Here is a 25,886-nt window from a genome sequence, read left to right as displayed (position 1 = left end):
CTGTCTTATCTTCCTCACTTTTTTCACCGGAAGTTGAAACTGACTTCTCACGTTATCCACTACAAAACCTAGAAACTCCAAGCTTTGACTTGGAATCGGGGAACTTCCTTAACAACGACTCCGGATTAATGAGTTCCGGAGTTACTCAAGCCAAACAACGACTTGCACGAACAACGACTTAGCCTGAACCACGCATGTGCATGGTTCAGGCTAAGACGGTCCAGTGTTCCGAATGGGCAGTTCTGAGGAGCGTCAGAAGACCAGGAGAGGTAAGAGGGGTTTGGGGTGGGGAGGGAGGGTTTGGGTGTTAGTTTTTAGGGAGTGGTAGGGGTTCGGGCTAGATTTTAAGGGGTGGGGGATTCGTGTTAGTTTTTAGGGGTTGGCGTTAGTTTTTAGGGGGTGAGAGGGGTTCAAGTTGGTTTTAAGGGGGTAGTGGAGTTTGTATTTGTTTTTAGGGGGTGGGGGGGTTCCTGATCATTTTTAGGGGGTGGGAGGGCTTAGTATTGGGTTTCAGGGGGTGGGAGGGGGTTAGTGTTCGTTATTAGAGGTTGGGGGTTTGTATTAGTTTATAGGGGTTGGGGGAGGTTGTGATCATTTTTAGGGAGATCGGAGAGGTTTGTGTTAGTTTTTAGGGGGTGGGAGGGGTTTGAGTTAGTTTTAAGGGGATGGGGGTTCGTATCCATTTTTAGGGGTTGGGGGTTTGTGGTAGTTTTTAATGGTGGGAGTTGTTTGTGTAAGTTTTTAGGGTGTGGGAGGGGTTGGAGTTTATAAGGGGTGGGGCGGGTTCCTGATAGTTTTTAGGGGCGGGAGTGGTTTGAGTTAGATTTTAGAGGTGGGAGGGCTTAGAGTTAGTTTTCAGGGTGGTGGTAGGGGTTAGTGTTAGTTATTAGGAGGTTGGGGGTTAGTCTAAGTTTTTAGGGGGTGGGAGGTGGGGGGTACGGGGCAGATTTTAGGGAGTGGGAGGGGTTCAGAATGGATTTTAGGGGGTGGTTTACTATGCATTCCTTTATCATGAAAATTTATGGTAAAAAAATGCATGGCAAAAAAAATCGTTGTTGAGAAGCAGTCGTAGTACAGACGGCATGGTTTAGGGAGTCGTTGTTGAGGTACTCGTTGTTCCAACATACAACCCTTGGAATCAGTACCAACCTCACTACATTCACTATGAACACTAGATATTATAATAAGTCTCTTATTAAAACCAGATAAGTTTTCAACTCTTCCATACTTTGATTCATTATCAAAATGTTTTTCAGGTAAACAATCAATCTTACACCCCTTGCTCCCAGAAAACCTACTATTGGTCTCAAAACCTTCGTAAAACACCAGGGAAAAGATGACAAACCAAAGGAAAGACATTGAAACTGATACAAAAGGCCCTTCCATCTGAATTGTAAAAATATCTAACTCCTTACGTCTATTGGAAGTGTGAAATAAGCGTCTTTGAGATCCATTTTCACCAACCAGTCCCCTTCTTGTAACATATCCCTCAGGAGTTGAATACCTTCCATTTTGAAATGTCTGAAAGTTATAAAATGATTTCAATCTCTTACATTTATCTCTAGTCTCCAAACCTTGTCCTTCTTTTCTGTAAGAAACAGAGTACTGGCATAACCTACCTGACCTTCCCCCGTTGCATTTTTTGCTAGGATTGTAGTCATTTCCTCTGTTACAATATCTTCCAACTCTTTCTGAAAATTCAGCTCCTAGGACTCTTACATTTGGATTGGCTCTGATTTGAAATCTATTAGATACCCTTTCATTGTTGCCAATACCCATGGGTCCTTTGTTATGTTTTCCCATTCTCTTGCAAAAATGTTTATCCTTCCTCCCACCTTTACTTAAATAAAACCAGAATGTATTTAACCTCATATTCATTGTTTCCTACATTTGCATTTTGCCCTCACCCTCTTGAAGATCTAACTCTTCCTCCTATCTCCCTTTGGGGATAGAATCCTTGATTTGCTCTAAAATTTCCACTGACTTGGTTTCCTGCGTAATGGACCGTATAGTGTTTTTATTTATTTTTTATTTTGAAGGTTTTATATAGCGCTGGCTAGACCCAGAGGTATCAGAGCGCTTTACAAGATAAGGATAGTATAAGGCACATAGGGTATAAAAGCATATGAAAGGTAGTGCAACAGAAATTTGAAATATACAAAGTACAAACAACATGAGCATTATACAAAACCAGATAAATAAACAGGGGCAGGAGCTATACATTAAAGTAATTAGGTAAGTGGTGAACAGGAGAACAGGGTAGATAATTACTGAACAAATATAGTATGATAGATAAGAAATCATGAGTAGGACACAGGTTAGGAACCCCAATAATAATTGAGGAGGTGGGCTTGTAGGTCTTTTTTGAAACTAGAATAGGAGGGATTACATCACAGGTTTTTTGGGAGGGCATTGCAGATAATAGGGACATTGCAGGAGAAGGAGCGAGACTGTGTAGATTTCTTTTTATGCAGAGGTGGGATTAGGAATAGGGTGTTGGTGCTTCTCAGAGGTCGAGTGGAGCCCGCAGAGTGGAGTTTCTTTGAGAGGTAATGCGGAGAGGCTGCCCTCTCTTCCCAGCCCTTCCATAAAAACTATTTCAAGCAAATACTTTTCTCATAGAGAATTGGGTCTTGTCCAGACTTGTGAATGTTTCGACTTATTTGCCTATGGATTTTAACCATACCATCTCCAAACAGAAGTCCCTTGGCTTCTTCACTAGACTTCTTCAAGCCCAAATCTCCCAACTTAGGCTGATAAGACTTGTGTCTTTCTGCTAAAAGGGCAGCATTAGCAATTCTCTGAAAATATCTTGCTCGCTGGCACACCCTCTCAAAGGATGAATGTTCATATCAGTGCCTTTTAAATAAGCTTCTTCCACCAAATCATGAATCCTTGCCAAAGTACCAAGGATATCCAATACCTTATCCTGGCATTGTTTCAAAAATCTTTCTAACCCCTTCCTTAGGTCTCTGCCCAATTTCAAAACGCTATGCTGTTAATTTGAGGTTTAACTTTGGAGTAACTGTCACCTTATCCTCAATCTCAAGGCGAGAGCATTCTGCGCTCCCAATATTTCTTTCTTACCTTTCCAAAGGTTTTCGTATCCAATGCCTAATTTATCCCGCCACATGTTCTGATGGCCACCAATCTTTATCCCTTGGATATTTTATGTCTTTTGGATCAAATAACTTTTCACCTAGTGGATCAAATGCGGATCATTTTTCTTCCTTCTTGCTCTTATTACTTTTATCAAAAACTTCATCTAATTTAGATCCAGTATGTATTCACTTAAATCACAATATTCACTTGTTTGCACAAATTCATCAAACTTGTTCATTTGCAGTGCTAGACTCCCCATCCTGCATGTCGCTTTCGACACCAAATTCTATTGGTGCCGCTTTGGACTCCTTTCAATTCTAAAGCATTCTTAAAATGCTTTCTCTTTTTAAAACACTATCCACCTGGCCCCCTATTAACATTATCATCTCCTTCGGAGATGAAAATATATTCCTCATCTTCCAGGTTTCTGATTTTCATTTAATAATTCCTTAACTGTCTCTTTAACTGCTGTCTGCAGTTCCTGAGATACTACTTTCCTTATTAGATTTGTCATGTTTAAAAAAATATATATTGGTTAAAAAAAAAAAATCCTCAGCCCAAGCGTTTTTTGCCTGTAAAATATGCATCACGTACCCGTCCCTGCAACAAATGCTAATGAAAATAAGTTGCCCGGCAACCAGCCGCGATGGAAGGCCTCCTTTAGAAACAACCCTGAATGTTATGTGCAAGATTTAATTCCTTTAACAGTATTGCAAACGTCATACGCAATGCTTCACCCACAACAAAGATGGCGGCTCCATTCTCCAACCTACTAAATGCTGATTCTGCCATCCCAGGTGATATTTAAAGAATGCATTTGAGCAACAAAAACGGCAATGATCCTCATAAACAGTTGATACCTTAAATACGCTTAACTGCATTCAGTCCTAATTGTTTCCTTTTGCCCACAAAAACAAAACTGTACAATTTGAATTTAAATGAATCCCTAATCATCTACATAGAGATCTGGCTTATCTAAGATTATTAACATACATTAACTAAATTCTAATAACTAATAATATTTGTACCCATATATTGGGTCACTAAACAATCAACAATCTCTTTTAAACCAAGAATTACACCAATTACTATATTAAAGATAATCTCTGTATCTATGCTACCTATCTGCTCAGAATCAGCAAACAAAAGAGGAAGAAAATGAAGGACAGGGACATTTAAGAGGACATGAGGATTCTAATTCTTTGTTAAGTAGTTCTAAGCTGTGATTATGAGAAATTGTAAATGTTGCTGCTCAGAAGAAGTGAATAAAAGATTCATACATAATGCTAGCCTCCTGTCTGCCCATAAAATCTACACTTGCATGTTTACTATTAGCAAATTTACTCTTACCCTTTGAGTAACTTTACTACTTTTGGCTAGTCACCATATATGAGTGTAAAGTTACTCAAAAAGTGTAGACTTATATGTTTCAACCTTCTGAAATAGGGAGTGAAGTCACAAAAACTAAATGCGGCCATGAAGTTACTACCAGAAATTAATTTACAACTTTATTTCACATTCCACATACTTGGTGGACCATAAAGATCCTGCTAGAAGTTATTTTAATACTTTACTAGACAATCCGCACACTTGGAGGAGATAACTCTATAGTAAAGTTTTGGGAAAATTGTAAAAGTTTATTAAACTTTTTAAATTTCAAAAAAACAAATTTCAGTTGAATATTAATATTGATTTTGTATATTTATTTTAAAACAACATAAAACTCTTCCAACATTAATAACTTAATTTTAAATGTAATTAGTTTGAATATATTATATTAAAATAAAATACATTTTCACATGTTTAAATTACAAACTAAATTCCTATATGTTATGTACCAAAAATTACTAAAAGCAATGTATGCAACTAATTAAACGTAATTTCATGATGTTTATTAAATATTGTTACATTTATTTTTAAATTTAAAAAGGTTAATAAAATATTCAAAAATAATTGTTTTTTTTTCATTTATAGACAATTTTTAACACTAAATAAATTGTGTTTGTATTTTTATATAGTTTAACTAATTTAATTAATTTTAACATTAGTTCCTATGGCGAAGTATATTAATTCTGTACCGCCATTATTGTCTATAGTTGGGTGTTGCAGGGCCAGTGGTTGGCTATCTGTGGTGCTGGGCTTACTCCAGCTCTGAGGTTGCGTACAGTTACAACTGTTTTGGCTGTATTAAGTATGGACGGGCAGTTTGTGAATAGCAGTGGGCTTACTCTACTGTGAGTCGGTGTTTGTCTCTCCCTCAACCGCTCTCAAACCCCCTTCTTACTACTCCCTTTAGTAGTAAGTACTCACCATTTTCCAGCCACTCCTCTATGTCCTTCCAACATTTACTATTTACATGTGCGGAGATTTCCACAGTCAAGGTTTAGATCTCTTCACAAAAAAAGATAGGAGAGGTGAAAGCGGAGATCCTTGCACGTAGGTATGTGTACAGCATTTTGTAATACATTCAGTAGTACAGTTGTAGTACTACTAAATGTACTATAAAATAAATGAAGTTTGTAAAAAGGCCCCTTAGTAGATAAAAGGAACAGTGGGGGCATTTTCGGGCTTCTTCTTTCACAAAATAACACTGATTCAGAAAGCCACAGCATTTTGTGGTTCCTAAGTAGACATTTTAGTGGGCTTCCTCCTATACCCCGGGGAGCTACAATTGTAATGCTTGAGATTCTCTCCCCTGGTCATATATTGCTGGGTTGTCCTCTACAGTCTGGAAGCCAGTGACCATCCCCAAAGGATTCTGGGTCGTTTATGCAGCCAGGTGGTGTAATCGTTTTGATTATGACAAACAAATTGCCTGGGATGTTTGAATATTTGTCAGTATGGCATTGCCAAAATAGTAATACCAATGGACAAAATGCTACATTTTCTTTAAGGATTAAAGTGATGATTATTTAACTCAGCAAACGTTCCCAACAATGCTCTTTCAGAGATGGGGTCCAAAACAGAGTCCGAGAACTTGGAATGCTAGTAAGGGCTGGGCTGATGCAATCACCTGCCACTTCATTGAACCAGGATAGCACCACCAGGTTGAACTTTGTAAAAGCCAGTTCAGAGAATGATTGTTTTGGTGGGATCTACCTTTAAGAAAGCTGTAAGTCATGCACTGCTAAATAGATAACCGACAGAAAGCGGAGTATCATCTGCATGCTCTGCACAGAGATGGCCACCCCTGAGATTAGACATTTGTTTATGTTTCATATGTTTCTCTTGAGGGAGGTACAGTGGGGAAACTGCTCTGCATGGGGATGTTGAGCTTGAAAAGGCAATGGCACTGGAGTTCATTTAAACACTGACAAGGATCATTAGCCAGGCAACCAGCAGGCCTGAAGGGTGACCATGCACAGCAACTCAGGAATCTTGCTGGTCTCCGAGGAAGATGGCATTTAATTGTCAAGGGATAGACTTACTGAATTTTCTGTGTACCACGGATATGTATGTATGTATGTATGTATGTATGTATGTATGTATGTATGTATGTATGTATTTGTATAACACAAACCGTGCCACAAGGCAGAGGATGCTGCACAAGGTCAAAGAGAATGATACAGGTAATGGATGATTGGTGGACTTGCATTGTTCTGAGAGTGGAGATGGGCTGTTATGTCATCAAAGAGGTGTGTCTTCAATGTGTTTCTAAATTCGGTTCTTCAGAGGGAAAATATATCTATGCGGAGAAAGAAAAGTTTTTTTTTAAAAGGAAAGTTTTTGAAATGCATAATCGCTCCATACTTGATCATGTGGATGGTCTACATGGCATGTACTAAGAACAGAGAAAAAGGGAAAGTGTGGAAATCTTTGACTGTACTGGAGTTCGAAGAGTTTGGATTTGTATTAACCTTACAAGAGCCTAGACCTTAGTCTAAACAGAGGAGGAAACCTATGGGACTAGAATACTGACTTCTAAAGGGCTTTGCCAGTCTGCCCCCCATTTGCTAAAGCCATTGGGAAGGAGAATACAATGAAATGTGTGAACAGATGGTTCAAGTTGAAAGTGCAAACACAAGGAGATGATGTACGGAGCGCTGAAACTTTTCAGAAACTCATCCCCAGTCACAGATCTGGGTTGAATCCATCATCGTTGTTTAGCTCACTTCGCCACCCCAGTTCAGACCCAGTTATATACAAATCAGTCTTGACCCTGTTCCTTATGGGAACAGTCCAGCCTGAACTGCCAAGCCAGGTCTTGCCTTAACCGGAAACAAGCATCCTGGAACCGGTTTCTGGGTAACACCCTTCATCAGCCAGGCTAGCTTGAATCCATTGGCAAAGTGAGCAAGAGACCCACGTCTGGGCATACCCTGCCAACTTAGGGCGAACAAAGCAAACACAAGGAGATGATGGACGGAGCGCTGAAACTTTTCAGATACTCACTTCCAGTTGAAAGTGCTCTTGCGACAGAATCAATTAATGCAGGATCCATGACGGGTAATGTACAGAGATCTGAATCCTGCTGGGATGGCACACATTCAAAACAGACCTCCTTGGCATGAGATAGAGGTAAGACATGAAGTTAAAGATTTGCTTACAATTTTTTTAATGACACATAGCAATAAAGATCCATTGAAAAAAAAGGACTTAGGCACAGTCGTAGGTGCTCATTAAAGTTTGGCTGAGTGGATCCTAGATGTAACTCGAAACCAATTCCCCACCCCATTTAAAAGTTGGGCAACCTCGGACTGTACAGCAGTGGAGCACCCATGGACTCCACCACCACACTAGGACTGCCAGCGGTCATCTGCCACAGAGCGGTCGGCTCTAGTGCCTTTGGAGGTCCACCTTATTTAGGGCAGCCCTGCCAATGGAGATTTACCCTGAGATGGTTCACCATACTAAGTATGCCAGACACTGGCTCGGAAAATATACAACAAAATCCATGTGCAGTGAGTAAAATCCAAGCATGTCAGTGTTGTTTTCTATTTCGGAAACTAACCCCTGCTCCTTTTGTAATGCAAGAAAAGATGCAATGCTGGCAGCAACAAAATGTGGGCTGACCCACCTGTTATTTAGGCTTGGAAAAGTGCTTCCACCACACTGGCGGAAGCACTTTCATTAAAAAGATATCCTCAGGGTAGCTGGAGATCTTTCACTCTAGTGGGAGGTTCTTCTCTGGAACCTCTGAGAAGGTGGTCTCTGTGTCGATCTGTAGCCTGGCATGGACCTTGGCATGGTTCGCTTTCAAATGGCCCTCTTGGTTTATCTCTCAATAGAATGCATGAAATCAAAGACCAAGACTGACAGGAGGTACATATCACATTGGGCTGGAGGGCATGGATGGCCCAGGCATGCATCTTTGGCCCCCAGTGTATTGTAACAATAGCAGATATTTCTGTTTATGTCCAATAGGTGGCGATGTGTCTATGTGTTGTTGAGAGTGGTTTGGGTGTAACTACATCTACGCAGGAGCTGTCTGTGGAATGCGCGAGAACCATACATAAACGGGCCGCATATCTTATACTAGTGAATCCTGCGATTTACCGGGAGAAGTGATGTCATAGAGTCTGTACTCTGAACTTGAAATATTTACAAAAGAGAAAAGTTAAATTATTGTTTTTCCACAACTTCGCCCTGGTATTAAAACACTAACAGCAGTGCAGTTTTACACAATTTCATTATTTAACCAGTGCTTATCAAAATTAAATTATCGAGATGAGAACTGAAAACATCCCCTTTTAAACTAAAGTGAACAAATCTATTTTGGAAACCAGAATCACAAATAGTTACATGCAAATCGATTTCCATCCTAGAGTCTGCACATGCAGAAGCAGCTGTAACTTCAAGGTTCACTGAAGCACATTTTAGGCAGGGAAACGACGTCACCGTTTTACACCAACAAACCGCAAAGACACAGGAAACCACACAGACAAGCAATCGAAGAGGTGGCAAGAAACGCTTGTGCGTTCAAACTAAAACATGTCACAAGATGAAATGTTGATAAGAATAGGAAGCAGCACAGGGTGGAAGTTTCAGACGTATTTATTAGTTTATAAAGATTCAAAAAGCAGAAGTTGACACGTGTGAGTGATGGTATCGGGAGCACAGTGCGTCACACTAGTATGATTTACAGAATGTAAGGTACGTAAAATACATACCACATAATAAAACAGCTTCTGCACAAAATGCAACATTCACTTTTTTTCTAGCATTGCAGGAAGCTATAATAATAGTGAGGTAACTAGGATTTTTCCAAAGTGCACGGCATTTTACTACCACTAGTTGGTAACACTGATATGTAAAAATATAAAATAAAACACAGAAAGACAGGGAAATGCTGGTTGCATATGTATCTGCTATGCCATTGTATGCGTGGGACATGGTCTTTAGTGATCTTGTTTGTCTGAGACTGCGGGTCAGCTTGAATTGGGTTTTTCGTCATCTTTGTTCAGTCTTAGGTGGATCTCTTTTATAGTGAATACTAGTTTTGGCTCACTTTTTTGTGATGGTGGTGTTTGCATAACCATGTTGGTGTTTAGGCTTGGTGTCAAAATTCATCAGGAAGCTGGTTGTCCTACTCATTTTAGGGCATCTGCACCATAGCCTCACACTAACTGGATGACCACATACCTGTACAGCGGACTGGCTGATTGAGCTGTGGGGCACACTGGTCTTACTGTCCCTCTTCTGGGGGTCTTGCAATGGTGGTAGGTTCTGGTAACTGTTGTTATACCTGTACTTTGGGTGCTGGTTGGTAGAGGTGGTGGCGGTGTAGCATCTCCTGTTTCCTGGTAACATGGCGTACCATGATGTCTCCTTCACAGAGTGGCAAATGAGTCATGTAAAGGTGGCACTCTTATTTTTGAAACTCTTCTCTGACCTATTTACGCTGTTCAGCACTGTAAATTTCATAAGATCGGCTGTAAAACTAAGGAATACTAGAAGTGAGGACTAGTCACCCTGGTCTTATGGGGCACATAAGTGTATGATGCGACTATATAGTCTAGGTTTATAGTTCTTATCAGCTAAGTGTATGATGAATGTTTTTTAATTAATAGTTAGTCCCGGTAGCAGTTTTTTGGTACCCGCTTAATATTGCTGAATGGCGGGTCCACTGATATTAGGGAGTCTCCCGCTGTTTAGACTGGCCTGGGTCAGCATATATTACCCCGTTTTAACTTGTTAAAACATTTTTTTTTTATTATTTTTTTTTTAATGCTGTTGAGCCCCATTCTTCTTAAGAGGTCCTACCTAACTTTCAAGCCTAAGATGGTTCAGTGATGCCATTTGCTTATTTATAGCAGCCGCGAAAATGTTATTGTTTTTAATAATGTGTATATTGATTATAACATGTAATGTGTTATTGGTTTTTTATGTTATGCTCTTTTATGGATATTTCTATACCCGAATAAAGATTAATTGAATTGAATTGAGTCATGTATTCAGGGATGCTCTTTTTCCAAACCATCAAAGTCTCCTTTCAGCTAACACTTTCTTGTCAGATGGTTTTTTCTGCCTCAATACTATGTAGTAAATATAGTTGTCACTGCTGGTTTGCAACTCTTCCAGTTTGCTTTACTTGATCACTTTGCTTTTCCGGTCCTTGATTTCCAAGAAAAGGTGACACCTGTCTGGCTAGTAATATGACAAGCATCCATTGGTAGAACTTCCATGTCCTCTTCACGTTTTGGCAAGATACAGCAGTCAGTGTTACTGAGTTGGTTTGGATAGGAAATCCATGCAACAGGGGTCCCTGCAGTCTGTGGAACTCTAAAGTGTGCCTTAAATGGAATTCATGATCATTGGAGCATGCAAGCACATGCTTTGAAACCAGGCACATCACCTACACCAGAGAGAGAAAGTACATTCTTGACCTCTAACCAACAGCATGAACACTACTACACAACAGTATGCATACAGAACAAGCAAGGAAACCTGCCCATGAAAGGACATGATCCTGTGAAAGCAAAGACCATGTTTGATCAGCAAGAAGAGCTCTTCGTTGTCTCCTTGTTGATGTAAGGGTAAAATACAAATAGATCTGCATTTTATTTAAACGAGAACGCTTAGCCCCATGATTTCTCCTTGACAAGATTAAGTTATCACCACACTAGAATGCCGCATTCCAGAAGAGGTCCTTTTCGAAAGCTAAACTGAACATAAGCAGCTACCAGGAAAGGCTGAAGATTAGTTTATCTTGAGATGGTGGATGACAAAATCTTCCAGGCTTCATAAAACAGGCAATAGAGATATCAAAATCTAGGAAAAAACTTAAGAACCACCTCTCCCAGCCCAGCCCCATCGACCAATATGTAACCAAAGTAACCAATGACTGTCGCTTATAGGCAATTTGTTTGCAGTGAGCAGCTCAAGTGTCAGTAACAATATTTATTATATGAACAATAATAATAATAATAATACTTCCTGTGGAAAACAGTTTTAGCAACAAAGAAGAACTTTGTTTGGCACCACTGTAAGACCCAATGAGGACAGCCCCGCGTAAGCTTCAGGAGTTCACTCTTGCAAAGAGACATGGGGAACTGGCAGGGACATATGGTGCATGGAGTTCTAGGCTGTGGAGTCTCAGGCTGAGGCCTACGTTGTGGTTGCTGGTAGAAACTACAACAGCCCAAGTCCCAGCCCTGAGCATGCTTACATAAAGAAGTGTTGAGCGGCAGCGGGTGGCAGTGTGAGCAGGATAGCAGACATGCTGCGCCTCATCTCAGAGACTGCAAGCTGGGCTTCATTGGTGGCTGGACCCAGACCCAAAAGGTGAGCAGCAGTGATGACAAGCTAGGTGAAGGGGTTGGATTTTAACTTATTGTCTGCCACTACATATCCTGACCACTACATTACCTCCACTCTATCATGTATCTAGAGGAGGAAGCAAGTCCCCCTTTTATCAATGCAAACCATAGAAACATACAAGCTGAATGTGCAGGCAGCATTCCTTGATAGCACAGGGTGGATCCAGAAGCGGGAAATTTTGAAGACTGCCATGTCCAAGGAGGTGCAGGAGCAGTGGCCGGCATCACAACACAATACCATGGAAGTCCTCTCTTCTCCAAGTAGGCCACAGGTATCCTAGAAGACAGAGGAAGAATCCTAGCAGTCACAGAAGGTGGGCATGAGGAGGGTAAGGAAACATAGCGAAAAGTAGCACATCTTCTTACTGAAGTGGAGCCCATGAAAATGTGTCAAACCCTCTGGTCACTAGACTCCACATACCCCTCTCTCACCAGCGTGACTATCCCGTTTATTGGCCACCGAACAGGCAGGTAGTTCATTCCGCCCACCTCTGTGACTGCATGATGTGAGACCTGACAGTAGGAACCAATCATCATGACCTAGTATCCTATCCCATTTTGGGAAAGATGAAGCCTACTCTAATTTAGGCTGCTCCCAGACCCCACGTTGGGTCCTGGGTACCAAAGCTGTGGTACCAGTGTCCCTAGCAAATGTAACTTCCATAAAGCATCTTTACTGAATCAAATGCTGATGATATGGAATGACTGAAAAGGGACAGTATTTTGGACAACTAATACAGTACCAGATTCTAATTTTTGGAAAAGAAATCTCCAAACGTCATGTTCTTTTTCCTTCAGGTCTGCATATCCCACATACTCATATTCGATCTCACGTGTGGATTTATCCAGATTCATATAATGCATGTCCACCTTGTACCAGGGATATCCACTAGTTCTAACACAATATGACATTGGTAGCCATGATTATGCCAGGGGTGGAAAACATTGTTCCACGAATTGCTACAAAATACCAAGGATGACCACCAGAATGCAAGGGCAAAATCAGCAGTATGCCTATTATGGACACCACCATGCCAGAGAGGGACACCAGATGCTATGGGTAGCCACAGAGGCTGTGAGGAGTGATCCACCTGCCAAGGAGGATGCTGCCAGAAGGAACTGTTAAAGGGACTGTAAAAAAACATACTCTGCACAGATGTGCACAAAGACACATAAATGTATGTACACATATTTTAAGTTAACTGCTTCCTCTCTGTCACTCAGTACCCCCACTGCCCCTCATGCTACATTTGCACTTAAAGCATAGACTGGACAAGTCAAGCTGGATTCAATTGTCTGGTTTATCTGCCCCCAGGTAGACAACTTCTGCACTGAACATCTTTATGCTGCTATGTGTTCAATATATTTAGCCACAGATTAAACAGATTGCCTAAGAAAAAAGAACTACTGCATGATGATGTTCAGTAAAAAATTCCATTTAAAATGTTTACCTTTCTGTTGTGACTACAGATCTAGCTGCAAATGTTTAGATATGGTGACAAAAGAACAACTTTCTAAGGAAAATACCTGAACTTTGCATCAACGAAAGGGATACTGGTCATGCCAAAGGCACTGTTGGGTAGAGCAGAGACATTTTAAGGCATGGGCAAAGTGGGCTCTGGCCCAGGGCCCCAACCTTTCAGGGGGGCCCTGGCTCTGCTCTGCGGGGAGTCTTGCCCCGATGACCGTGAATAGTTTTTTAAACAGATTGTTTTACGTACTGGTTTACTTTAATTTATTTTTAATGTGGGTGATGTGTGAGTCTATTACAGACATTTTTCAGAGAAATGTTGTGTTTATGTTTCATGCAACATCAATAAAAAAAAGTTTCTTTTAGATCAAAACAGACCTCACATATGAGAAATGGGAGGGTATCACAGAGATTATTTTCAGAAATATTAGTGAGCAGCTGCTGTGTTACAGCATTAAAAACACACATCACTATCCCTGCATATTTGATGTAAATACATTTAGAATGTGTACCAGTGTGTCTGTGTACTGTCAGTGACCGGGCCAAAGAGGGCATGAAAGGACTGAAATCGGATCATAAATTCGAAACTGTTGGGAACAGGGACCTCCAAAATATGTTTGCCCAGGGCCCTCAAGATCCTTCAGATGTCCCTGTGGTAGAGACAGAATATGAGGAATCTCAGGAAATCAGGTTTTTGTCCTGAGTGAAACTTGCAATATCTGGCCGTACTTACTGTGTGATCACATCACATGGGTGACTGGGCATAGTCCAACAAAGTTGATGCACCTATCTGTGGAGTGGTGACTAACCACTGTTTGCATTTCTAGGACGTCTGGTAATTCCCATGCTCCAGTCAAGGCGAGGTGAACAAGCAAATTCCACCCCTCACTGACGCAAGGCAATTTACTGACCTAAAGGCTGCCAACCGCAAACATAATAATAGACTTCATCCAGACCTACCGATCCCTGCTGTTTTGGACCTAAAGCTGCTCTTCTGAAGTAACAGGCAGTCAAGTTAGCATGGGGCTCTATCATGGACTATCTAACCTAGTTTGATACTCTAATTGTAAACGTTTCTCATTTTCAGGCTAAAGAGGCTAGGGAAGATGCTAAGAACATACTCTTGGTCTGTTTAGGTCTAACTAGAGACAGCTTCAGCTGTTGATTAGCTTATTCAGATGTTGAGTAGCCTCTTTACAGGAGCTGATCACTTGATTTCCAGTAAATTTGCTATCATTCAAGATCTAGCTAAAACAAGTTATAGCTGTTTGCCAGTAGTCCTGTGATGAACACAAAATAATATGCGGAAAATGTATTTGGGTCAGTTTCTTGCACCACCACAGCATCAACAACAACATGCATAGCAGGGATGAAAGCAGGAACCACAGCTATCACTACATGAGGAAACATGGTAGCCACCACACCTACACCAACAGCAGGAACCACAGCTGCCTCTCCAGTAGGCATTGCAGCAGAAACAACTGTCGCCAAGGCCACAACAACAGCAATAACTGCAACTTTCACAACATCACATCCCACTGCTGAACCTCAACATGACTAACAGCATCAAGTGCCGCTGCCACATAGCAGCAACAACAGCACAGACAATACCTTCTTCAGCAGCAAGCACCACAGCAGCAGTGAACAGTGTAGTGAACTCGGCAGGGAACTGAGAAGTTACCAACACTGCCACCATAGCAGGACCAACAGCATTGATGACAGCTGTAAATCACAGCTGATACAGTAGCAGCAAACACAACTGCAACCACAAAAATGATCACACGTACCTCATAAACAGGCGTCTACAGCAGTGACCACAGCTACAAACTCAGAAGGGGAAACAGCATTAACCACAGCTGGCACCATGGCAGCATCACCATTGGTGGCAATGGCTTCTATCACATCTGGGACCACAGAAGTGGCAACATGGGCCACAACACAAAAGAGCACAGTCACACCACAGCAACAATGACGCATTGACCACGACAGCAACAGCACCAGTCAACAAGACGTAGTCAACAGCAATGACCACAGTTCCACCTTTGAGAAAAGCAAAACACTGATTAGTGAAGTATTTGAATTGACCTCTGTCACTGGTAATTACTCTGGTCCGCACTTCAGTACATCATTATTTTTGCTCACTGTGCTAGTACAGACAGGGAGCAACTTTATGTAATCAGCCTTGGTCCTGCTCAAAAGGCTACAGACCAGTTTGGACTCCTAAGCCATGTCCACCCAAACTACTAAGCCATGCCCACTCTGCAAAAAAACACCAGCAACCCCAGACCAGTTTGCCCTTGATTGGCCACATTACTTAAGGTATGGCTGGAGTTCAATGGCACACAATGGTAACACAGGCACAGTGCTCGTGACACAGTAGGCCCCAATAGGTAATGTGGATACGTTAAGTTTTTGCCTGAAAAGTGACTCATTTTGCCGATGTGGGTAGCTGTGGTATGTGGGACTGGGCACCGTCACAATCAGAGGAAACCTAGCAAACCTAAATATTTCTGAACTTAGATGAGTGCACGATGGTGTGTACTGCATGTATCCCACTAGGTTTTCATATCCAGAATGCCCTGCAAACCTTAAACTTTGGTCTAAAAGAATGCATTTGCTTCACATTTCTGTGAGGAGATGTTCTGAAATCTGCGGAGTTCTCCCCAAAACTCTAACACCCTGCATTTCCACACTTCTCCCGGTAAAAACGGTATGCCAGTTGTGTGGCTAGGCTTATCACCCGTGACAGGAACAGGATGAAAACTGTGACCATATGAAGACAATATCATCCTCTCATGGTCCCAGGTGGGGTCTTGAGGGGGGTGGGGGGTGAAAGACAGCTGGCACAGTTCTGAGGTGGGGGCATGGCCCAATGAATAAGCAGATTGCGCCCACCCCTTCTTTATTTTTACCATCTTTCCCTGGTATGGCTTTCTATACCCCTAGGGGGCCAAAAGACTTAGCGACCATTATGGGGAGAGGTCATGCCCCGACACGATCTTTTATTTAAAATAATATTCCAGGTGTCTAGTGGGCTTCCTGTTCCCCAGGAGTGTTGGGTGGGCCAGAACAACTGCTCGGGCCATTCTGTGGTTAGAGGCATGGCCCGATGCCTGGGGGCTGTCATCACTCCGTAGGTTTATTTTAAAAATGTTTACTGGTGTCTGGTGGGGCCCATTCTGTTGGCCTTATTTAGGGTTGGGGACACAGACCAACGCCTGGCAAGGCCACCCCACCCTTTCCCTTTTTTTATAATATTATTCCCGGTGTCTATAGGGCTTTCTACCCCTCACCCCCAAGGGGGGGGATGGGGGGAAAATGCCCCAAAGGGGGGCATAAAGACTGTTGTGCTATTTGGAGAGTGAGGGCACGGTGCAATGCCAGTGGTCCAACCCACCCCATTTGTCAAAAATTAATTATCCCTAATGTCTGCCCGTTTGGGCAGGCAGAAAGACTTATGTTTCCTTTAGGGGAGGGCATTTGCCAATTGCCTAGGGTGGCACTCCCTCCCCAAACAAATCCCTTCGGCTGCATTATGGAAAGGGCCCTGTTTACAAGGTGCTCCAAGTCAAACAAGATTAGTGCACCTTATTACAGATAATGTACTGCCCCATAGCAGATGCAAACTCTCATCTGTTCTAGGAATAGTGTAATAGTGAATGGCAGATCAGCTGTTTGAAGTATCTGCTGTGTCTGTCACTTTGCAGATGACACCCTGCTTACAATTCAAAGGGGGGGCAGATATCTCTTTACAGGCAGGTGCAGTGAATGACTGCACCCCCGTGCAGGGATATTTCTGAGGTGTCTATAGGACCCTCTTGTAGGGCTCACTCTCTGGGGTGCACTGACATTGTGCCACCACTTTGTAGCTCAGTCAGGGCACCTCCTGATGGCCTCTTAGCCTCTGTGTCTGCATCCATAATATGACCCAGATGCCGAGGCAAAGTGTTCCCCCCTTTTTAGGTCTCGTCTGACCCAGCGAATGCGCAGGTCTGGCGAGACTTCTTGAGAGGGCTCCAAAAAGTGCTACCAGGCCAGCCTAGAGCCACAGTGCATGTGCGCGGGCGCGCGCGCCGCGCTTTACCGCCATTACTTTCGGTTTCACGGCCGCTTTGATGTTTGATCGTGATCGCGATCATTTTCGCGGCCGCACGGACGCTTTGCATAGCCAATAGGTCTCGCTTAACTTGTTCCTTTTCACAAATCTGAAGGGCGGTAAGATTGCGGGACAGTTGATTGCCGGCGTAGACCAGTGATGTACTGCAACATCAAAGTGATTGTTCATGGAAGATGTGTACCATTTTCGATGCTTCGCATGAATGCTTCAACTTGGGAGTCCCAGTCCTGGGCAATGGGGTGTTTGCGTGAGCCTACTCTCTCCTCCCTATGGAGATGTACACCTTCCCACTTCTACTGAAGGGAATTCCTGGCCTGATCCCTTTGCTAGATAAAGCCATCGGACAAGGCGAGTACTGCCCCCCAAGGAATATAGCGCTTGAGTTACTGCATTAGCCATGGGCTTCCAGCCCTGGACTAGAAAGAAAGTTATCCGCAATCGTTTGACTGGTACATAAGTAAGGAAGAGACTGGGCGCAATTGCAAACTCTGCCATGAGGGTGTTGAACAGTTATGAAAAGATCATAAATGAGTCAAAAGGAAAGTTTCCATCACTTACCAGAGACAAAGGTTCATTCCAAAAAACGAGTACAACCCTGTTAAACGTGATGCGTGAGAACGGCGGCAGGGGAAAGGGCCTGGGGGCGGCCAGGCGCGTGACTGAACCTGGGCCCAGTCAGTGCTTGCACAGGCGCAGGGGAGCTCGCCCTTGGCGCGCAGCCGCCGTGCCTGCTGCTGACGTCATCAGCTGCACTGCTCTGCCGCATTATAAATAGGTGTCTATGCTCATCGCCAGTGGGAGTGCAGTGGGCTCCCAAGACTGGTACCGCTCCCTCCCTTCAAAGGGAAACAGCGGGGGAAATGGAGTTAAGCCGAGTCCAGATTCTCTTGCACCTCGCACGTAGTACAGTTACGGGACGAGGGAATAAAACTAAGAAGGTGAGGAGCATACAAACGCAGTGAAATGAAAACTGAGCAAAATAAGAAACAGCACCCACGAACTTTGGATTTAATTGAGAGGTAAAAATAAATGGTGGAAGGTTGGGCCACGGCTTCCACAATGTACAAGGAAGCCAGTGAATGAAAGTGGAAATAGCTAAGGACGAAAGTTACAATACAAGTTTGGTGGGTAATGCAAGTTTGGTGAGCAGATGTCTCTCCGGGTAGCACACACACACCACATTACCCACCACATTAAGCAGGTGGTCAGTGGTCGTCATCAGAGTGATGTGGCGGTCTCCCAAAGCGGGAACTCCTAAATCTCTTGAAAGGACTGGTTTAAGGACGCCCACCCAGCGGAATATACTATTTGCACAAAGTACTTTCTTTATTTTGTGTGGACCCTAAAACTTCCTGCAAAACAAGAGCACGAATTTTGTAATTAGTTTTAACTATTTTTTTTGTCACGTGCTTCAACACCATGAGGTTTCTTCGAAATACTTGTTCTACTGACACATAATATTACTAAGCATACATTAGAAAGAGTATTATGTGAGATTCTTTACCTTCCACGGAGGTATCCCAAACCTTATCTTCATATGTAGGGTGCTGGAGAAGGGCAAAAAGTCGAGGCTCAGTAGTGATGGGTCATATTAACATAACAATAATGTTTTTGCAGCCAAAGTTGGAGGCACTCCTCTCTACGGTGCCAAACTCTGCAATCTCCTTCTGCAGGTGCCCTGTGAAGACGACCTCCTCACGCTATCAGCAACAAGCAGGCTATGTCCTAAGCAGCGAAGAGATCTGCAACATGAAGCCAGGATGGGGTTGATGGTCCCGGGGCAAAAATGGCTCACTTGAAACCGGTCCTAGAATGCTTGTTTCCGGTTCAGGGATGACCTGGCTTGGCAGTTCGGGCTGGACTGTTCCCAAGAGGCACAGGGCCAAGACTGATTTGCATATGGCCAGGTCTAAACTGGGGTGGCATGGTGAGCAAAAGAATGATGGATTTAACCCAGATCTCTGGACTGGGGGTGAATGTTTAGATTTGTTCTGCATTCTGTCCATCAATTGTGTGTCTTTTGCTTTCTCACTTGAAGCCTGGGGCCTGGATTTCCGAAGATCATGGAAAAGCGATGTGCATGGAACTGCAATTGCCACGTAATGTCTACATCCAGTCACTCCACTACCATCTGAGCTATCGAAGGATCGGTAATGTCTACATCCAAAACACTCTGGGCACCAGTTAGACTACGGGGGTGGCTGCCAAACCACGGGGCGGCGGAGGTCCCGCTTCCACCAGCCCCATGATGAACTGCCACCAAATTTACAATACCGCGCTGTAATGGCAAGCTTCACCAGGAGAGATTCTGCCACCACGGCCAAAGCACTTTTGACATATTGAGATGTAGCTGAACTACCATGCCATGGAAGTCCACATGCTACTGATTTGTGTTTTTTAGAAACAACCACCCCAAAATGTTTTTGAGTGAAGAACTAGTTAGCCATATGTATAGTTTCTACCTTTCTACACCAGTTAGGTCCTTTCTCAGGCTGTTATAACATGAAACAGAACTAACGATGGACAATATAAATATATTTTATAGTGCATACGAGTTCAATAGAAGATTGTTCAGAGTAGGAAAGGAAAAATATTCTTCTTTCCTTGATTCATTTATTCCCCTTGAATAATATAAAGTGACAATGTATGTTTACTAAAACAGGACAAGTTAACTCCTGTTTCATTCTAAATGCAGGTTACAAAGTGTGGTTTGAAAATGGGGCTTTACTAAGCTGAGAACAGGGCCAACATAATAATTAGTGTGTTGCCCTCAACTGTCAGTAAGAGTGACAGCCTACAAAACAGAGTGCTTTACAAATGGCCCTTTGAGAGCCCCCTCGCATCATAATAGACAGGCCCAACTTGTCATTGTTGCACCTGTGGAGAGCTCATAAGCCACAGCCATTCACTACTGGATGGTGCAAGGGTCAGTGGGGAAGTTCACTTTTAGGTCTGGCATGGCAGTGCGGCAGCCTGCAGCCTATTGTTACTAATACTTTATAATATAACTAGACTGGGTTTATTAGCTCTTTAGAGTCTCATTCCACCTCATTTGGATTTATTTGTAATGCATGACGGACTATATCACATGGTGAAAGCGCGCTAAACCAGCTTGTTATTTTTTTCATAGGTGCCTTTTATACAGAAAGTAATTGTTATTGTTTTATTTTTTAATTATTATTACACAGGAGCAGGCTTTTGTAAATGTTGTAGTCAGGCCTCAAAGTCCAAGCCCGGCATATTGCCTTTGCCCGTGCTTGTTGTTAGTCTTGCATTCGTTGCAGGTTATCAGGAAGTTGGGAGTGCTTGGGAAGAAAGGAGTCCTGGCAGTGTAGGGGGCACTCAAATCTGTTTTCCTTTTTAACCTACTTTAAAAGGCCCCTAATCTTTGCATGATTTTTAATGCATAAGGTTTATTCCCTCCCCTTGTCTCAAAGTTCCCATTAAGGATTGTCACACTTATGCCCTTAATGTTGTTTTTTTGACAGACAATGTTCACTAATGGGTGTGTCTTTCTTTACGCCAATGATCATGGGGTGCATGGTGATTTCTTTATGTGAGTACCTGTCCTGTATCGCCAAGTGGCACTCTATATGTGAACTAGAGGGCCACACAGAGGTGTACCTATAGACTGGAGTGAATTAAAGGAGGAAGCAGGGTAAAGAGTAAAAACTGACACACATGGAGGGAAGAAACAATGTTAGAAAGAGACAAGATGAGTGGTGGAGTTACTCAAGGACTTGGGATTGTCAGAAAAGTGGACAGGGTTTTCTGAAAAATAAATGGTATTTAGTGCCTGTTACTGTCTCCTTGTCAGCTATAACCAGATTAAAAAAACAAGCAGTAGCAACCAAACAGCAATCATGGCTGGGCAGGAAGGGTAACCCGAGGTCGAGTTAGGGCTGGTAGCTTTGGAGTGGATTTAGAAGTGCTCAGAAAGCTTGCGGTTCAGGGACCTCACCCCACCAAGACTTTGTTTCTGTTTCTGGCACTCCTGCACAACAGCTCTCTGCCCTAACAGGATGTGGGCACCCACAAGTGCTGCACGTGCAAGCACTCACGCCCCCGCCTGCTATCTCTTCCGGGTAGGATAGCACCGGGCCTGTATCCAATCACTTCTTTGTGAGTCTTTTTGGCCAGCTCTGCCTCTTAATGTGTTTGCTCTGTTACCGTGCCCTGGCATGCAGACTGAAATGTAAATGTGCTGAAAATGTAAATATTTAACTATGCATTAAGGGACCTTGGGCCTGTAACAGTGTTATCCTGCTGAACTTGTCCAAGCCCGCCTTGAAAACACACACTTCACCCCAGCTCAGAGATCAGTGGTTGAGAGTAGAGGTGCATTGAGTGAGCCTAATGGACTGACTTGCAGGATCTATGCGGTAAAAACCTGGTTATTCAGGTCTTAGTACATCTTTTACCCTCTCCTGATACTTGCATCAATTCTGTTATAGCGCTTAGATGCTTCAGGGTAGTAATGCGCTTTATAAATTTAAATAACATGAAGCGCCTAGGATATAGTGCTTCAAGGTGATGTAGAAGAACAGAGTTTGCATATAAAAGTGTCAAGTTCAGAGCCAGGACAGGAGTTAATTAACAGAGAAGGACCATTCCAAGATATAGTGACTACAATACCAGCATTCCAAACTGGAAGCTCCTGGTCTCAGTAACATGTAATTAAGGTCATTATGTTTAGGTAAATATTTGCTGCACGTCTCTCAACCCTTTCTCACACCTTTTCCTCTTGAAGATTGTCTCGCTGGCCCAAGAAAGCACACTAACAGGGTGAGTTTGAGCCTGCAGCTCACCGGTCGCAGGCAGGGAAGGTCCTCTGTACTTAAATTCCCCAGCCTGCCTGGTGGGGATCTCTGTGCCCTCCGTGCATCATCCAAGCAGCGGGACAATCTAGGGCAGTGGTCTTCAAACTTTTAATGCTGTGCACCCCTAGTGGAAAAAACAATCATCTGGGCTCCCTTCAGAATTTTTCACAATTATTCTATTAAATTAGCAAAGTTTAAATGTCTTGACTTATTTAAACAGTGCAGTTAAGTTATATTACAGTTTTAAAAATGCTATCAAATACATGATTGCCAAACATAATATTCTGGTCAGGCAGGCCTTACTAATGTGTATTCTTAGTGTGATTATTAGAAATGGCGGTAGGGGTTTTGAAGAATATTTGGAGTCCCTCCCCTTTTGACACATACTCCCAGCTAGGAAACAAATGACAAAACATGTTAGTGATGGCCGATTACAGAGTGGCTTACTGCCACTCATTCTTTTTCGCTTAAAGGAAACCACTGTTATCAGCATAATGCTTCTTTAGGCCATATCCTGGTGCCCCCCTGGGATCACTTTACCCCCGCCCCCAATGGGGGGGTGCTGCTTCCCAGTTTGAAGACCCCTGATCTAGGCACTCCTGAAGTGCCAGGCAGGCACCTTGTGTTTTTTGACCCACTTGGCATTTTGTTAGGCTGTTCAATAATGATGACTGTAAAAAGACTCATATTTTTCCAATGGTACAGAAAAACTTGCCTATGTTTAAAGTATTTTTACGAAGAATATTTAAACATGGTTGTGTATTTTATCTTATGTAGTAAAATGCTCCCACAGTTAGAACTGCTCTCCCCTCTTCTCAGCCAGTATTAAAATATCTTCCACACACAGTATGTTTGCTTCCTTCCCTGATCACTATCATCTCCCACATCGTCTCCTTCCTCGTATGCAAGGAACCCAGGCCTAGGTTTTAATAACCCTACATATACGATTGCAGAATTGTTTGCCAAATATGACATAATGCTCCCGTGCTATGGTAGTGATTGCCAACTACTGCCTTAAATAAACGAGCCCGCCACGACAATTGCCTACCTGCTGCCAAGAGAAACACAGGCCGAGCGATACGCGCGCATAAGTTTAAGCACATGGATCCTTTTCCCAGTATGGGTTTTAGAATATGTTTACTTTCTGTGTCAATGTTTTTATGGTGAAAGTCGCTTAAGTAATAGTGCTGGAAAGTGATGTCTTGGACTAGACCAACCACCAACTTTCCGGCCTCAAGTGGCAGCCTTGATGTGGGATGTCAGTTCCCCAGGAATGGATCACTCATAGATTCACATGCCTGTGAATCAATCTGTCTAGATGTCAGATGTTAGTTCTCCAGAATTGCATCACTCATGGATTCACATGCCTGTGAATCAATTTGTCTAGATGTCAGATGTTAGTTCTCAAGCAGTGGACTGTTTATAGATTCTCATTCTTTTGAGTGTATCACCATTGTCAAGTTAGTAAGTTTGTCATTGATGTGTGAAAGGCACTGTTTTAATGCATATATTTAGGTAGACTGTTTTCTAATTAATTGTCGTAAAAATATGTATATCAAAATAGCTGTTTTCAAGACTACAGTATTTATGCTATTTTATGGTATATTAGTAATTCTCTTGTAGAGAACATATTTCGCCACTGCAGTGTCTTCCTGGCACCACAAGCCATAATCAATCATTTTTAATATGCTATATTCTAATTTATATATTATATTGTAGCATTTCTACTGTGTTTTCGTACCAATTGCAAAGCCCTAAAGTTCTTTGCAGATGGATAAGTTAGTAGCTACTCCATTTGTTGTGTATGGTTGGTTGCAGGTGTTTTTTGAGGAGTCAACTAAGAGTGGTGTGTTGTGATATTGTACCTGGGGCCTAGAGATGTGCTACAGACGTGATGCCAAACACACACAAATGATGGACGAAATGCGGAACAAATCAAAACATTCACCCCAGTTAAGAGATCTGGGTTAACTCCAACATTTTTTTGCTCACCATGCCACCCCAGTGTAGACCCAGCCATATGCAAATCAGTCTAGACCCAGCTCCTCATGGGAACAGTCCAGCCCGAACTGCCAAACCAGGTCCTCCGTGGACTAGAAACAAGCATCCTGGGACGAGTTTAGGTGTTTCTCCCCTCATCAGCCAGGCTACCTTGAATCCAGTGGCACAGTGAGCCTGGGACACATTTGTTACCCCAAGTGGTACGGGTATGCCAAGAGGTGGGTACCATGCTCTCCATTTGTTTGCTCCAATTTGGCAGTAGATTTAAAAATGCTCCTGCCAGGTGCGGGTAGGGAAACTGCTGTGTCCCGGGTGTGGGCTCTCTGGGACACAGTATGTGAGCTGGCCCCAGGGGAAGAACGGTCACCCAGGCCCTTGTCAGCAGCAGGTTGGACAACGGAAACGCCCTCTACGCAGGAGCATCGGCCAAACTCCTGAAACGGCTTCAACGCATCCAGAACGCCTCTGCACGCCTGATCCTCGACATCCCTCACCGCAACCACATCACACCCCACCTGAGAGACCTCCACTGGCCCCCCTCAACAAGAGGATAACCTTGAAGCTCCCCACCCACGCACACAAGGCACTCCACAGCACCGGACCAGCATACCTCAACAGAGGACTCAGCTTCTACACCCCCACCCGCCAGCTCCGCTCCGCCGACCTCGCCCTCGCCACAGTCCCCCGCATCCGAAGAGCGACCACCGGCGGCAAATCGTTCTCCCACCTCACCGCAAAGACCTGGAACACCCTCCCCATCCATCTACGGCAGACCCAAGACCTGCTGACCTTCAGAAGACTCCTCACGACCTGGTTCTTCGAGCAGTAGCAACATTCCCTACCCCCCAGCACCTTGAGACCTTCACGGGTAAGTAGCGCGCTTTACAAATTATATGATATGATATGATATATGATATGATGGGGTCCCCAGAGCCATTGAGTGCTTAGGAAGGGGGGCTGTGCAGCCCCCTTTCTTTTCTTTAAAAGTTACAGCCCGGGTATGGGTACCATAGGGCATTTTAAAGGCTCGGGGAGGAGGGCTGGGCTACCCCACTCCCCTTAAGAATTACTTTGGGCCCTTAGGGATGGGATGGGATCCCTGGGGCCGAATATGGCTCGGGGAGGTGACCTCCTCCCCATAATATTTAAATTAGGCCCTGGGTAATGGGGTCCCTGGGGCCAAAAACGGCTCAGGGAGCGGGGCCTATTTCAAATATTATGGGGAGGGGGATCGCAGCCCCCCTTTCTGAGCCGTATTCGGATCACCCAGAAACTTTCCATGCACAAATTAGTCAAAAAGTTGCATTTTTTTGGAAAGTTGTATGGATATTCATCAATCAGTGCAAAAGTTATTAGCAACACAATGTTTTTATTTCCTAGGGAAACGCTGACTATAACTACTGAGTGTAGATATATATGCTGCTTATCAATACGAGTCAATGGAGTTTAATCATGTGACAGAAACTTGTTACTCTCAGTGAAAACTTACACAATGAGCAGGTGGCAGGATCTTGTCAAGTTCAAAAGCGAGGTTGCACTTCTAGGAAATGTTCAAAGTCACAAACCTGAGCCTTCTGGCTTTCAGGCCTACTAAAGCATACTCAATATCAAAGGAA

General features: G+C 43.3%; 1 long non-coding RNA gene across 1 annotated transcript in view; it reads right to left on the bottom strand.

Annotated features, from left to right (window-relative positions):
* Nucleotides 1-9,147: 9,147 nt before the first annotated feature.
* LOC146799574 (uncharacterized) overlaps nt 9,148-25,886 on the bottom strand; it is a 152,702-nt gene continuing 135,963 nt past the window's right edge. Inside the window, exon 3 of the long non-coding RNA XR_014968945.1 lies at nt 9,148-12,138. This is a non-coding gene — a long non-coding RNA (uncharacterized LOC146799574). The remainder of the gene's footprint in view (nt 12,139-25,886) is intronic.

Source organism: Triturus cristatus, chromosome 9 (assembly GCF_964204655.1).
Source record: "Triturus cristatus chromosome 9, aTriCri1.1, whole genome shotgun sequence".
Taxonomy (NCBI): domain Eukaryota; kingdom Metazoa; phylum Chordata; class Amphibia; order Caudata; family Salamandridae; genus Triturus; species Triturus cristatus.
This window is presented reverse-complemented; position numbering and strand designations above follow the sequence as displayed.